Source organism: Cupressus sempervirens, chromosome 3, assembly GCF_028749045.1.
Source record: "Cupressus sempervirens isolate cs-2001-9-10 chromosome 3, ASM2874904v1, whole genome shotgun sequence".
In the NCBI taxonomy this organism is placed as follows: Eukaryota; Viridiplantae; Streptophyta; class Pinopsida; order Cupressales; family Cupressaceae; genus Cupressus; species Cupressus sempervirens.
The window spans coordinates 347,905,102-347,919,806 of record NC_143120.1 but is presented as its reverse complement, the minus strand read 5'-3'; the positions used below and the strand labels follow the sequence as shown (position 1 = coordinate 347,919,806).

The window sequence follows — 14,705 nt, the reverse complement described above, 5'->3', positions numbered from 1 at the left end:
TAGCAAGGGCGCAGTGTTAGCATGGGAATAGCAGTGGGGAATATCAATGGGAGAAATTAGAAGTTTGTCAGAGTTCTACCAGCGAGAGGCAAGGAATTTTGTATCTCTTGATTTGCTGAAGTTTAATATAATTCCTCATTTGTAGAACTAGTTTTCCCTTAGAGTTTTTTCTAGAGACAATTTGTTCGAAAATATTGTGTTTATTGTGTTATGAATTTCTTTCACTATTTTATTGGTGAAGTTACAGTTGTGATATTTTTGGATATTAAACTATGAATTTATTTTCAATAGTTAAATAGTCTTTTAAGATAGGAGATTAATAGTCCATGACTGCAATAATGTAATTTTTTCACACACCACACAAAGTAATTACAATAAGACTTCCCAAGAAAAGGTTTTAACCTTACATGCAAGCATGGCATAGACTGCGGCCATAAACCCATTAGAGGTGAAGACAAGGCTACAACAAACAACCAAACTATTGATAGTCATGAACAACAACATCTTGTCCCTTGTGGTGAGCTATGAGCACATCTCCCACATTACACAAACAAAGAGGGCGAGAAAAAAGGCTCCGAAGTCAAAAATAATGAAGAGCTTAAAAGAAACGAGGGGTCCTCTGATCATCATGTAGATGACTAGGGTTAGGAGCAGGGCTCCCTTCATTCTCTTTTGTAGGACTCTCCAAATTGAAACTGCTAGGGACAGTGAAGGCAGCGGCACATGTCATGGCAGCTAATGATGTAAGGAATGCCTGAAATTTACCGAAATGAACTACAAGCCAAGGCGGTAACCATGCTCCATGTACCTTAATCATCTCTTCTACCTTCAGCTTAACTTCTGCTTGAGCTTTAAGCAAGCTTGAATGCCTTCTTAGCCTTTTGCACCCGCGTCTTTTACTCAGCAACATCCTTTTGTAGCTTTTCATACTTTATACAAAGTTCTCTTGCTCTGCTCTCAGCTTCTCTCAGATTCTTGCTAACTTACAGATTCTTGATTTCGTCAACCTGTCTCTCCAGTTCACCAATCCTTGCATTGGCCTTTGTTACCTCTGCTTCATAATCACCTACTCCTTTTTCCTGAATTGCTTGAATATCATTTTGTAGTGACCTAATAGTTTTTGAATTTTCTTCGATAAAATTTTCTTTTTCAGCAATGGTGGTCTCCTTCTTCCTTAACTCGTGATTCTTCTCATCAATTGTCAATTCTAAAGAATGTTCCTTGGATTCAAATTTCTTTGCTGCTTGAGACTCCAATTTCTCCAACAACACAGAATTAGGTTTTTCTACTGCAATTGTTTGAGGTTCTTGAAATTCAAACCCTCCGTCTCCCCTATCAAGGAGGCCAACATATCCCACAAACACTAAAAATAACAACAGATAATCAGTGTGTATTTATTTTTGAGGGTTTTTGACCTCTGGTGTGTAGGGTTTCCTGATGAACATGTGGAGTTGTGTGTTCATAATAGAAATAGAAAAATTATAATACCACTCTTTAATTATTAAAACTTCATTTTAGACTAGTTTTTTGAGATGCATGTTAAGTTGTTAATATACCAAATCAGACAATAATTCTTAATGATCTCACTTTAGTGGTAAAAATATGGATATTGACCTTCATTTTGTCAGAAGAAGAAATCCTATTTCAGTAACTAGCTCTCTAACATTTTGTTTAATATATTTAAGGGATTTGTGGGTAAATTAGTTAATGAAACTGCACAGTCAGGAAGCAATTAGCTTTATAGTTAAGTATAAAGGCAAGTTTCAATTGCTAGGCCAAACTAGCCCCTCTTCCACACTTCCTCAAAATTTAAGAACATGAAAAGATTTAATACAAAATAAATAAATATTTCATTGTGTCACAGTCTTTATTTTTGCTGAATTGCTGACCGAACATTTCAGATTATGTAAATATTAAATCATTTATTACATGGACAATCATTCAGACAACTGTAACATGTCCCTATAAAGAATTATTTTACACAAAGAAATTGACATGTAGAGTTACCTTCGAACTCTGCATTAAACAACCAGAAAAGAAAAATAGTTAATGTCATTCAAAGGAACATGTGGCTTATACAGTTTCAGATAATGTCTATATAACTTCCAAATACCAATCTTCTTTCCAATTACTTTTTCTTACTCTTCAATTAACTGTAGCCATTTCATAAGGATAGAGATGAGAAGAATAAAAATATACATGGATAACTATATTTATATTTATATTTATATATTATATATGTTAATATGCACTACGAAATTTAGTACTCTTCAGTATATGATTTTATTGATATTGTTTTTAGTTGTTTTTAGAGTGCACATAAGAAAATGGGTTTTTAAAGTGTCTATGAATTTGATTTTGTAATGATCTACAAATATCTTATCATGCCCCGTGGGTCTTTAGATTATGACAGTTTAAAAGTTCAGTTTTAGAAAACAAACTATTACAAGTTACAAAGTTTGTGTTGTTCACTTTTTAACTAAATTTAATTCTTTATTAAATTAGTCACCATTGCTCTTCTAGATAGTCATGGCCATCCTAGTTTGCACTATGTGTAAATCTCTTTATGAACTCTTCCCATTTTCTGAAAATCTGATAATGAAAATATTTTGTTATTGGCAAAAACTAAGTAGTTTAAGTTTTTCTAATAATTATGACTCAGTAATTTCTAGAAATCATATAGCATAATCAATCTACTAATTGTTACTTTCTCAATTATTTTAGTAAATTTATATCAATTTGAATTCTTCATTACAAACAATCATATGATTTCCTATTATGTTATGCATTTTCCAATGTGTTCTAGGAACTCAAATACACTGCAGGAATTCTTCTTATTAACTTTTCAAGGTTAGTTGCAATTGGTACTATCTGGTGTTACATAAATCAGAGTATTGCACCAAAGTTATGCCTTACAAAACTTAAGGTATTGCTACATATTTATGACATGTACCCATATTATACTTCTCTCAAAATACTTATTATGGATATACTAAAAATATTTCTATTATAGTTACATTTTTGCCTACATGCATCAAATGAATAATACATTTCCAAGTGATTCAAGTACATTAAGAGAGGGATAAGAAAATCCAATTACAGTAGAGAGATATAAAGGTAATGAAAACTTACAAAATATATCAATCAACAATGTTCTTGACAATGTACATTTCTTTCAAATAAACTCATTTAACTTTAACATCGGCGATTGCTTGTTTGATACATTACAAGTATTGCTACATTATTGCTATACATCTACTAAACTCCAAAATGGTCTTGTGGACCATTTCTTACATTTCCTTTCCAATGGTTGTCTTATAGCTTTAAACTCATCTCAACATGAGTTGCACCCTTCAATCCTTTGGGATTTGTATAGAGTAGGTGACAAAGGCATCTACTTCTGAAGAATGAGGTTATTAGCAATTGAAGTTAACACACTTGGCAAATCTAGCCTTTAGGGAGACACATTTTGTATTCATTGGTTATCTCTCTAGTTAGACATACCCATATGCCTTTGGTCATTGACACAAAATAAATTATACTTGAACTTCAATAAAAAGGCACCTCATTCTAAAATATCAACCATTTTCCATGATTTGAATCCATTGGATAGGCATTATGAACCTATCTTCTCAAAGGTGACCACATACAGTCAAATGCAAATTATGCAATCAAAACTTTCAATTTTTCCTTGCAATATAGCAAATCCATGGAACATAAGTGTAGAAGAATTTGCAAGATTTGGTCTAGAGTGAATCCCTAAATTTTCTTCTACTTGTGGCGAAAGCATGTTTGTTGCTATAGTGTTCTTGGCCAATAGTAGGTTTGACGTAATTGCCTTGTGACTATATGTAGCATAGTCATTGGCCAATGCAGTAATAGTGAAATTTTTTTTTAGTGGATTTCTTTAATATGTATAGGCAATCTACAAAGTCAAATAATAAATTTATGTCACAAATACAAATGTTGGTTTGCAAAATTAGAATTCCATACGCTAAAAGCAACATAGAAGGGTCTGAATTTTGTTTTCTTTGGCTTTCATGCATATTTCATATGTGTATACATGAATGGAAACCAAATCCTCTTCATAAATTTGAACTCTACTGCAATTACAGAGAGCCAATAAAAAATGTTAACTTTATCTGTTTCAAAAATAGTTTAGGTCATTGTCAAGTTGGGTCGCTCCAAGAAAAACAACTATTTTTTCAAATAGAAGGGAATGAACACAATTTATAGAAAAGTAAGGAAATGGGATTTGCAATGAACATGACAAAACCTTTCTTTGAACATAGCACGACATCTAAAAACAATATAACTATGCCTGCCAAAAGTTTGAGTGTTCATCATTTATTGCAAAAAACTAAAAGCAACAATATGCAATAAGCAAAAGTACTCAATAAACATGGCCAACAATCATCACATTTTTAGTAAAAATATGCAAAAAAAATCAACAAAATGTTTAACAAGGACAATATTTTTATTTCACAAAGTAAGAATAAAAGAGTTGATGCCAACTCATGGAAATGCAGTTGTACTAAATAATGCAAATAACGAGTCTGTTAGGTGATATCTATGAGAAATCAATGATATACCTAATCAAACATGTACCATATAAGAAATTTTATGATTCTAAAAAGACATCTATATAATAAACAATGCATTTTCTCATGCTTTCTCTTTGCTCTCTATTGAAACCAATAATAAAAAAATAAAAATGGGCCAAATGGTTTACAGGCAATGTATATATGCCATTGTACTTCAAAAATTCCCTATCTTTGCTACACCATGGAACATAAGGTGCAATAAATGAATAAATATTGTCCATGAATTGACAAATGTTGAAGAAAAGCTTGTGTCACTGCGTATTTCTTTTGCACAAGTGAGACAACTAGGATACAAAAGAGGATAATATGGGTTGAACAGTACAATCATTAATATCCTTGTTGACTTTGGTAGAGTACAAAAAGCATTATCTAGAAATATAGACAAGACACAAACAATTGTAGTAAAAATAAAATGCAAGTTACAGTATGAAAATACATATGCTCAAGAAAATGTAAGGCCTACTCATGTCATGAATACTATTACAATATTGTCAAAACAACCATTGTACATTAAAGAAAAAATTGCAATAAATAAGGATTGGGAAGATATTCTTATGAGCAAGAAACAACAAATTCACATAGGGGTATGTGCAGTATCATGGTCAACCAAACTATGCCCTTAAGTGGCAATGAAAAAACAAAAAATCAAGGTCATGTCAACTTGACATGGAAGTTTAAACTTGTTATGAACTTTCAATCAAAAATTTGTGAGAGAATCATCTACAGGAAATTGATTTTAGTTTCCAAACTAGTAGGCCTTATCTGAAGAAATAAAAAATTGATTGGTCAAAATTTTGAATTTTAATGCAATAATACAAAACTTTTAGAAAAAAAAAAAGAAGTAGGCATATATCTAACCACCTTAATCAAAATTAAAAGATAATATTTTTTTAATAAGATTCTATATATAAGTAGCATACTCATGCCCACATGTGACATATAGTTTTGGGTATTTTTATTCAAAATGAATAATTAAACATGAATTTTCTACTATAGTGTTTTCAAAATAAATAAAAACTCTCATGTCTGACCATCTTAACTAATTCAAAACTTTAGAAAATTTATTTTTTATTTTATTTTCCTTATAGTAGAAGAGGTATATAATGTGACTCATCTTTTAGATTTCAAAAATCTTTTACCATTTGAAATTTATATTTGTTTTTCAATTAGTGTGTCAATCAGCCCTTTATGTGTAACTCTATTAGATTAGAAAATGAATAATAATTACTTACTAAACTCATAATTTAACAGACATTACATTTATGGAAATATAAGAACATTCTTAAGAAACCCTTTTCATTTCATCAAATTTGGGTGAAAAGAAAAGAACCTAGACACATGTTTGAAGTAAAAAACACACAAGAATAGGCCAAAAAATATTTTTGGGACATTTTTAAAGTTGACCATGTAGGGTTGGTAGCCAAAGTAGTATTAGGCCTTATAAAGGTGTTAATATTTTGGTTTTGTATCAAATTGGGTGGGAAAAAAGTCAGAATAGATTTTGAAATGCTTTGAGGCATTTTAGAACTTGCATATTTTTTGGATTGCCACATTTTGGCACACCATGATCCTACACATACCCATAGACAGTGACATAGACATAGACATTAAAATAGACATGTATCATGTTATTTCAAACCATGAACAAGAGCCTATAATTGAATCACTTATTCATTGGTTTAATGAATCACATTCAATCAAAGATCTTGGTACACCGATATTTGAAATTGCACCTTCTAAAGGTTTTAAACCTCTAGACACTTTCCAAGATACTTATTTAGAAGAAATGAATTTTCCAACACTTTTTTGTGGATTTCCACGACCAAAAGAAATAACAAAATATTTTACCTACCAAAAAATAGTTAAGTAAGAGCTCATGCATGAAGAAAATGACTTTTCAAGACATATAACAAATTTTTTCTTTAAATTTATAAAGATTATTATCAGTCCAATATCCTCACTAGCATGGGTTTGTATAACAAAAGATGAATTGAAAGGTGAAAACTATATGCAAAAGATGCACGCAACACTACAAAGCTAGAAAAAACACTAAAATCACCAATAGGATTTAGATCACTAAAAATTATATGAACATCTCCAGATTACTTAGAAAACAAAAGAAATAATATATTTTCTATGATATGACAACTACAGCCTCCAACTTTCTTCATAATAGTAACAAGTGTTGAGCATTGTTGGGAGCCACTATGTAAAGCACTGCAACATATATCAAATGCACAACATAAAGAAAATGAACCTATAGAAGAGAAAGAATTAGAATTTCAAATTAGAAAAAAATCAATACTTTGTAGCCACTATTTCAATCATAGGATCAATGTATTTAGAAAGATGATGCCAAAAAACCACGAACTCTTTGGCAAAGTCTCTAACTATTTTTCCATTATAGTATTCCAAAACTGAGGATAGTAACACATACACTTCATGCTCTAGATAAAATATGTACCAATATTTGGACAATCCAAACACACTGAAATAGAATTTTTTTATTGACAAATACATTTCCTATGACCCTACACTATTAGATGACAATCTTGTCAAAATGCAAACACACCATCATACAAAAACATGCAAAAAGTAAAAAATACCTACTTGTCAATTTAGCTTTCCATTGCCTCCTATGAGACAAACAACAATATGAGAGCCTTTTTCAAATGTTGATCCTACAATGAAGGATAGAGCAATTTTCATTTTTAAAGAACTACAAAATAAACACTACACATAGGATGTTACATTTGATAAATTCCTACATGAATTTCATCTTGAAGAAGAAAAATACATTTCTATGTTGCAAGAAACATTGACACGAAAGTTTTTATTGCTAAAAAGGCAACTACCTGATATGTGGATAAATGTATTTGCTAGAAAAGTACCACCATTATGGTATGAAAATATATAAACACAATGTATATTAGATGCATATGTTGCTGCAACCTACTATAGCTCTTTTGACCAAACAAGATAAAACATTCTCACTTACATTTTTCCAAATATGGAAATAAAGTACTTATGCTTACAATGAAAAATGTACTTTATACATAAACTAGGAAATGCTTTGTTAAACTATCAGAAAATGTCTAGTTAGCAAGCAATTCATATCGCAATCTCATTACCATTACACAAAAGCTCAAGAAAAATAATTTTCATCAATACTTCACCACCTAAAAGTAGAATTGTTATGTTGAAAAGTTCTAAGCTTTTAGAAAAAGGGAAAGATGACTCTGAGAACATCATGTATGCCTCTATAGTAGACAAGTAAATACAGCGATCAAAAGATTTAGATAAACTGTCACTAGCTGAATATACAACTTTCTACTCAAGGAACCCATTGAAGACAAAAAAAAGAGAAAAGTCATATATCATATGTTATGTAGGATATAATCAATACATTGACAAAGAAAATTATTGTAGAGAAAAACTAATGATTTATGTCCCTTTTAGAAACAACGAAAAATCATTGTTAGAAGGCTATGAAACATGGAGTGCAACATTTACTGAAAACAAAAACTACATAGAAATATAGAATTTTTTTTTACCTCTTAAGTACATAATAAATGGGGTGACATTGAGAGTGCTGCAATTGAAATTAGCAATGACAACAAACCAGCATAGACCTTGACAATGAAAATGCCCAAAACATAAAAAAATGAAATAGAGAAATATGACATCCTAATTGATATAATCAATGAAAACAAAAAAAATCAATATGCATAGTACTACTTCCTTACTTTTCTTGATGAAAAAGCCATTCATTCTTGCTAAGAAATGACAAATATTTTAGTTTGTGAAGATAGTTGAATAAAGAGCAACAATCAATAGTCAAAGATATTTTGATGACAAAATGACTTGCACAAAACAAACCACTATATTTGTTCTTGACAAGAGGGTAAAAGTACAAAGTTGTGTCACCTTTTAGGTTGAATTATCAAAACAATTGAATTTGAGTATTTCTATCAAATAACATTTTTTTTCAAACATATGCTCTTCATAAAATTATTCTACCTAGGTTATATATGGTCTCACACTTTTTCAATTGGAAATGTCTATTAAATACATGTTTTATACTAGTTAGTATCCAATTACTAAAAAAAATATAATTATTTCATAAAACTAAAATTTCAATAACTCGTACTATTTATTGTGATATTTTTTTAATAACATAGAAACACCATTTTATAGAGCTCAAAGTCAAGAGTATTCTCATATAGAGTTCATATTGTTTTAATTAGATATAGTACATTGTAAATAATATTTTCTACAAGTATGTATTTTAACACTCGAGAAGATGTTGATTTTTAGAAAGAAAAAAATATTAAATAATATCAAAAAAATTAAAAATTATATGACGTTCTAGAGGAGAGAGTCTTCTTTTAGAATATATAAATTTTCTTTTGGTTGGAATAGATTTATTTCAAAAAATGTGGTGGGAGATGAAAACTATCAATTTGAATAAATTGAAATTTGAATCATTATAAAAGAAAAAATATAGGTCTAAAGCCTATTTTTATTTTTGATTGTTCTAGCTACATATATTATTGATAACAATAAAATTGGCATACAGATGACAACTTTGTGCATATTCTAAAATGGTGAGCGGGAGCGGTAGGGGTAGAGGATGGTGAAGTGAAACTTTTCAAAATTCAAAACCTATCCTGGGCAGGATTCCTCTAGTTGGGTAAGATAAAAAACATGGTTTGGGGCATGGATTGTAGGGAGATGATGGAGTTTGTTAGGGGAACTCAAAGATCAGAGAGGCAATAGAAAATGGAGATGGGAACCCACGTAGCTGTGGTAAGGAGGAAAACAAGTTTTTTTGTCCTCCAAGGTGGCTTAGCCTAGGGCACATTATGCAAATGGTCTTCTCTATTTGGAGTTAAACCAATTGGTAAGTATTCTTTTCCATTGGTTAAGGTTCTCATTAGGTCAGAAAAGGGTTCATGTGCAATTGCAATTTTAGATGAGCTGGTAGATCACATCATTTCTTTAATGGCCTTTACCTTGGTGGGTAAGTTCATTGGGTAAAGGCTGAATATAGATATTGTAAGAGCTTTCATGCATAAGAAATGGAACCTTAAGGGGCAAGTCACTATAACTACAATGGCCAAAGGTTTCCTATCTTTTAAATTTTCATGCAACGAGGATCTGTCAAAAATTTTGTGTGAAGGACCTTGGGTTATAGGTCACTCGACACTGGTCCTCCAGAAGTGGTCTTCGAAGTTGGATTTTAATTATTCTTCTTTTGTGCAAGCTCCAGTGTGGGTCAAACTTCTAGAGCTATTGTTGGAGTTTTGAAATGAGGATGTGTTTGTGGGAGTGGAAAACCCCTTTGGTGAGCTTTTATCCATAGATCTAATAACTACATCTAGAAGAAGATTCATGTATTCTTATATCTATATTGGAGTTTGGGAAGGGGATGATATGTCAAAGGTTGTGTGCTTTCATTCTAAACTTGGTATGCATGTCCAGAAGCTAGTTTATTAAAATGTACCTTTTGCATACTTCCATTGTTTGAAATCAGGTCATAAGGCTAATCAGTGACCGAAGGCTAAAGAGGAAAAGAGTAGAAAAAAGGAAACTTCTAAATCTAGAAAGGAGAAAAAGATGTGGAAAAAGAAGGAAATTAAGAATAGTCCTAGGAACCAGGAGGTGAGGGTGGAAATCCCTATTAAAGAACTAGACCAGATTGGATCAAAGGTGGGCAAAGAGGTTGAAGAACTAGTTTTTACAATGCCTAATTCTCATACTGTAGAATCATACCAGATTGGATCAAAGTTGGGTAAGTGTAATGACCCCTTTTTAAATTTTTGACTTGGTAATCAAAATTTACTATAGGTTTAGGAAGTCATTCAAGTTAAACATGCCTTGGATGCTTATTATTATTCAAAGTTGAGGAATTGAGCATTATAATTTAATTAATTTAATTTACTTAGGAAGTTTCACCCTATAGCGCCAAGCAATCTTCTCTCTTCTGGTTATGACTATCTGGAGAGGCTAGATTGACGGTGCAAAGGGTGTGTGAAACAAGCTACAAGCAGCTCCCTAGAGGATACCGTTAGGTGCTCAAATTTACTCCGCCTCTCCCTCCACCCACTCCCTATCTGAAGATGTCATAGCTTAGATGAGAGAAAAGCTTCCTGGTCTATAGTTGAAAATACATTTTAATAGTAATTCTTAATATTGTTGTAATTGTAACGATATCTCAATATTGTTGTATACATTATTACAATTTGAGATATTTAACATTGTGTGCACGCGTGCACACACACACACACACACATATTTGTATTGAACTAATTTCACCTTATGCATTATTTCTATCACACTAAAGTTGATAGATGAAAAAGCTATTATAATAAGTATGTTATCCACTATCAGTTTGTATGGCCCATTAGAGCTTTACAAATAATGAAATCCATCAACGATGGTATTAATGCTTTGCGAAACTTGTAAATACATTACGGTGAGTGGTTCAGATATCATGCCTTATGGAATGTGAATGCAGTTTGATTAGTTTAAGTGCATAGATCCATTATCTCTCATGTGTTATGCGATCTGTCACCTAGAAGGAGGTTTTCAGACTGAGCATAGTTTTTAATATTAATAATCTTCCTTCTTCACCGAAAATGCGATGCTAAGTTCAATGCCTTTTCCCCAAACTTTATTGCTTGACTTATATATATACTGTATCCATCTCTTCCTGTCCTTCCCTTCCCTGACCTAACCCTAATAATGGGTATTTATATATCTTTTGGTAGTCACATATGTAAAGTTGTGACTTATATATATGATTTATAGTTGAACTTTCTTATTAATATAATTCAATGCTTGAATTATGTTTATTCAAATAGCCTTATTATATTTATGTAGTAAGCATTTTGTAATCATACATAAGTATCAAAATAATAATAATTAATTGATTAGAGTCTTCTTTCAAGGATTGTTTATAGTAATCAAATTATATTTATTGAACATAGATTATATTTGTAATAACAAAATTAATATATTGAAAGTTAATATATAATAATATATTTATAATGTGAATGTTTGTATGGGACTTGGAGATTATATATGGCCTCAAACTTTACGAATTGGAAATGTTTATTAAATGCATGTTTTATAGTAGTTAGTATCAAATTACCAAAGAAATTAAATCATTTCAAAAAGCTAACATTTCAATAACTCTTACTATTTTTTATGATATTTTTCTAATAATATATAAACACCACTTTATAGAGCTCATAGTTAAGAGTATTCTCATATAGAGTTCATAGTGTTTTAATTAGATATAATATATTGTAATTAAAAAATTCTACTCGTACACATTTTAACACTCAAGAAGATGTCAATTTTGAGATAAGAAAAAATAGTAAATCATATCAAAAAAATTTAAAAATTAAATGACATTTTAGAGGAGAGAGTCCTCTTCAAGAATCTATAGTTTTTCTTTTGGTTGGAATAGGTTTATTTTCAAAAGTGTGGTGGGAGATGAAAACTATTGATTTGAATAAATTCAAATTTTAATTGTTATAAAAGAAAAAATATAGGTTTGAATTCAATTTTTGTTTTTGATTTTTCTAGCTACATATATTATCTATAGCATAGTCTGAGATCAAAAGGAAATAAGTTTATTTCATTGTAGTTTTGTGGTGGGAACTAGACCCCTAATTTTCAACAACTAAAAAATTATCTTTAAAAAATAGAAAAATCTATCATTTCCTTTTGCAAATAATTATTAAAAATTATAATCCTAAACTTCGTCCATTTCTAGACATTTCTTTAGTTTACTTCACTTTCAAATTCTAAATAATAATACAAGATTTATGTCATTGAAGTTGAAGAGTTATACTTTTGTTAGCCTTTTCCTTTGTAAAAGGGTGATATAGGTTTGTACTTTTACCCGATGAACATTTGGTTTCTTAGACCATAGAGGGGACAATCCTAGCAAAGGAATTTATGATCATAGAGTTGACTATTCCCCAGATTAATGAGGGAATAAGTGAGTTATCAAAGGGAGATAAAGGGATTAATAAGGAGATGTTCAAATCACCATCTCAAGAGGAAAAGGTTCAGTGTGTGATACCCCTACAAGAAATTATGATTGCCTCTCCAGTGGAGCGGAGGGAGGAGCAAAGATTGAATAATGATATTGATATAGTGAGGGAAACACAAGGATATCATGGAACCATGGTGGTTCCCTCATATCCTATGAAGGGTCATTCTACTTCTTGTACTTGGAAGCGAGGCTTATGGAGATGGTCAGATTTTCTTCCCTTGGAAAGATTTCAAGAATTGTGGAATGGCTTGATAATAACAAGGGGAGAGAGATAAAGGTGAAAAAGAAGAATAGTAAGGGTGCTTCCCTTGTGTGACCAGCAACAACCAGAAGCCATGTAAAAGAAGATGTGGGAGTTAAACAAAAGTTAGTAGGTAGAAAGAGTTCAAGCCAAGTCATGCAAGAGGAGACTAGAAGGAATTTGGTGGATGGGAGCCAAAGAACTATTTTGGAATGCTCTAGTAAAAAGAAATAAAGATAATATCTTGGAATATAAGGGGGCTAAATGGGGCCCATAAATAGAAGGTAGTTAGGAATATGATTAGAGACCAAAGACCTAATTTTATGTTGATCCAACAAAAACAAAAATGAAGAAGGAAATTCTAGGTAAGATTTCCTTTAACAATACCATGGCTGGGGAGGCTACCAATTTTGAGGGTGCCTCAGGAGGCCTACTTACTCTCTTTAACAATAAATATTTTTTAAAGTCACTTCTTTGTATAATGAAGGTAATATTCTATTATGTAAAGTTTTCCATAGGAATAGCAATGATTTGTGGTTTCTTTTGAATGTGTATGCCCCAAATACTAAAGGGGAGAGGAAGGATTATTGGATGAAGCTTTGCTCTATTATTTAGAATAGTAATCTTAACAAGGGTATTATAATGGGAGATTTCAGTACTCCCCTTACTAATGAGGAAATTTGGATAGCAAGTTGGATCTTTCAAGCTTCATTAATAATTTGGCTCTTATGGATGTTGATCTCTCAATGGGGTTTACACATGGTCTAATAGGTGAATTAGGAGGGAGTATATCTAGGTTTGTTTGGATTGTGCTCTCATCACTCTAGATTGGTTGAATTCCATTTCCTGTAAGCTCTCCCTTCTCCCTAGAGTTAGGTCTGATCATTCCCCCATTTCCCTTTCAATTGTAGCTCTTGAGGCTAGGATAAATTATCCTTTTCGATTTGAAAAGATGTGGATATCTCTGCTAGACCTTTTAGATAGAATCTCCTGTTGGTGGAATATTGAGGTGGAAGGGACATGCTGTGTTTAGGGTATCCAAGAAATTGAGTAATGTTAAACACAATATTAAAGTATGGAATAAGATTGATTTTGGACATATTTTTCAGGAAAAAGAGGAGATGTCAGATTAGCTTAGTAGTATTTAGGATATTATCCAAAAGGGAGGATATAATGATCAGAATAGGAATATAGAGATGTTAATTGTCATTGATTTGCATAACATTATAAACATAGAAGAGAACTATTGGAAACAAATATCTCATATTAATTGGCTTGAAGAGGGTGATCAAAACACAAGATTTTTTCACCTTTCCACCCTTAAGCATAGAGCTAATAATAGGATTATAGGGATTAAGAAGGGCTAGGCTCTTATGACACAAGAAAATGATATTATTGTTGAAGCTATTTCTTTTTTCTCTTCTCTTCTTTCTTGGGATCCCTTGTTATCAGTGGTGGATTAGAATGAAATTTTTTCATATCTTTTCCAATTAATTCAACCACACCACAATAAAATGTTGTAAGTGATTCTTAAATGCTTAGGAAGTTAAAAAAGCTTTGTTCTCTCTTCTAGTAGATAAAGCTCTATGGTCAAATGGTTTTCCTATGTTCTTATTTTAGGTATATTGGTAGGTGGTTATGGAGGATGTAGTCAAGGCAGTGTAGGAATTTTTTGGGGCCAAAAATCTCCTTAAAGAACTCAACTCTACATTTTTGGTTCTCATTCCTAAAGTGCCAGGGGTAGATTCAATGGATTAATTTAGGCCTGTTAGTCTCTATAATTCATTCT

At 31.4% G+C, this 14,705-nt stretch overlaps 1 pseudogene; it reads right to left on the bottom strand.

The window, feature by feature from the left end:
- Positions 1–598: 598 nt before the first annotated feature.
- On the bottom strand, positions 599–2,957 carry LOC149566411 (uncharacterized; annotated as a pseudogene).
- Between the last annotated feature and the right edge of the window lie 11,748 nt (positions 2,958–14,705).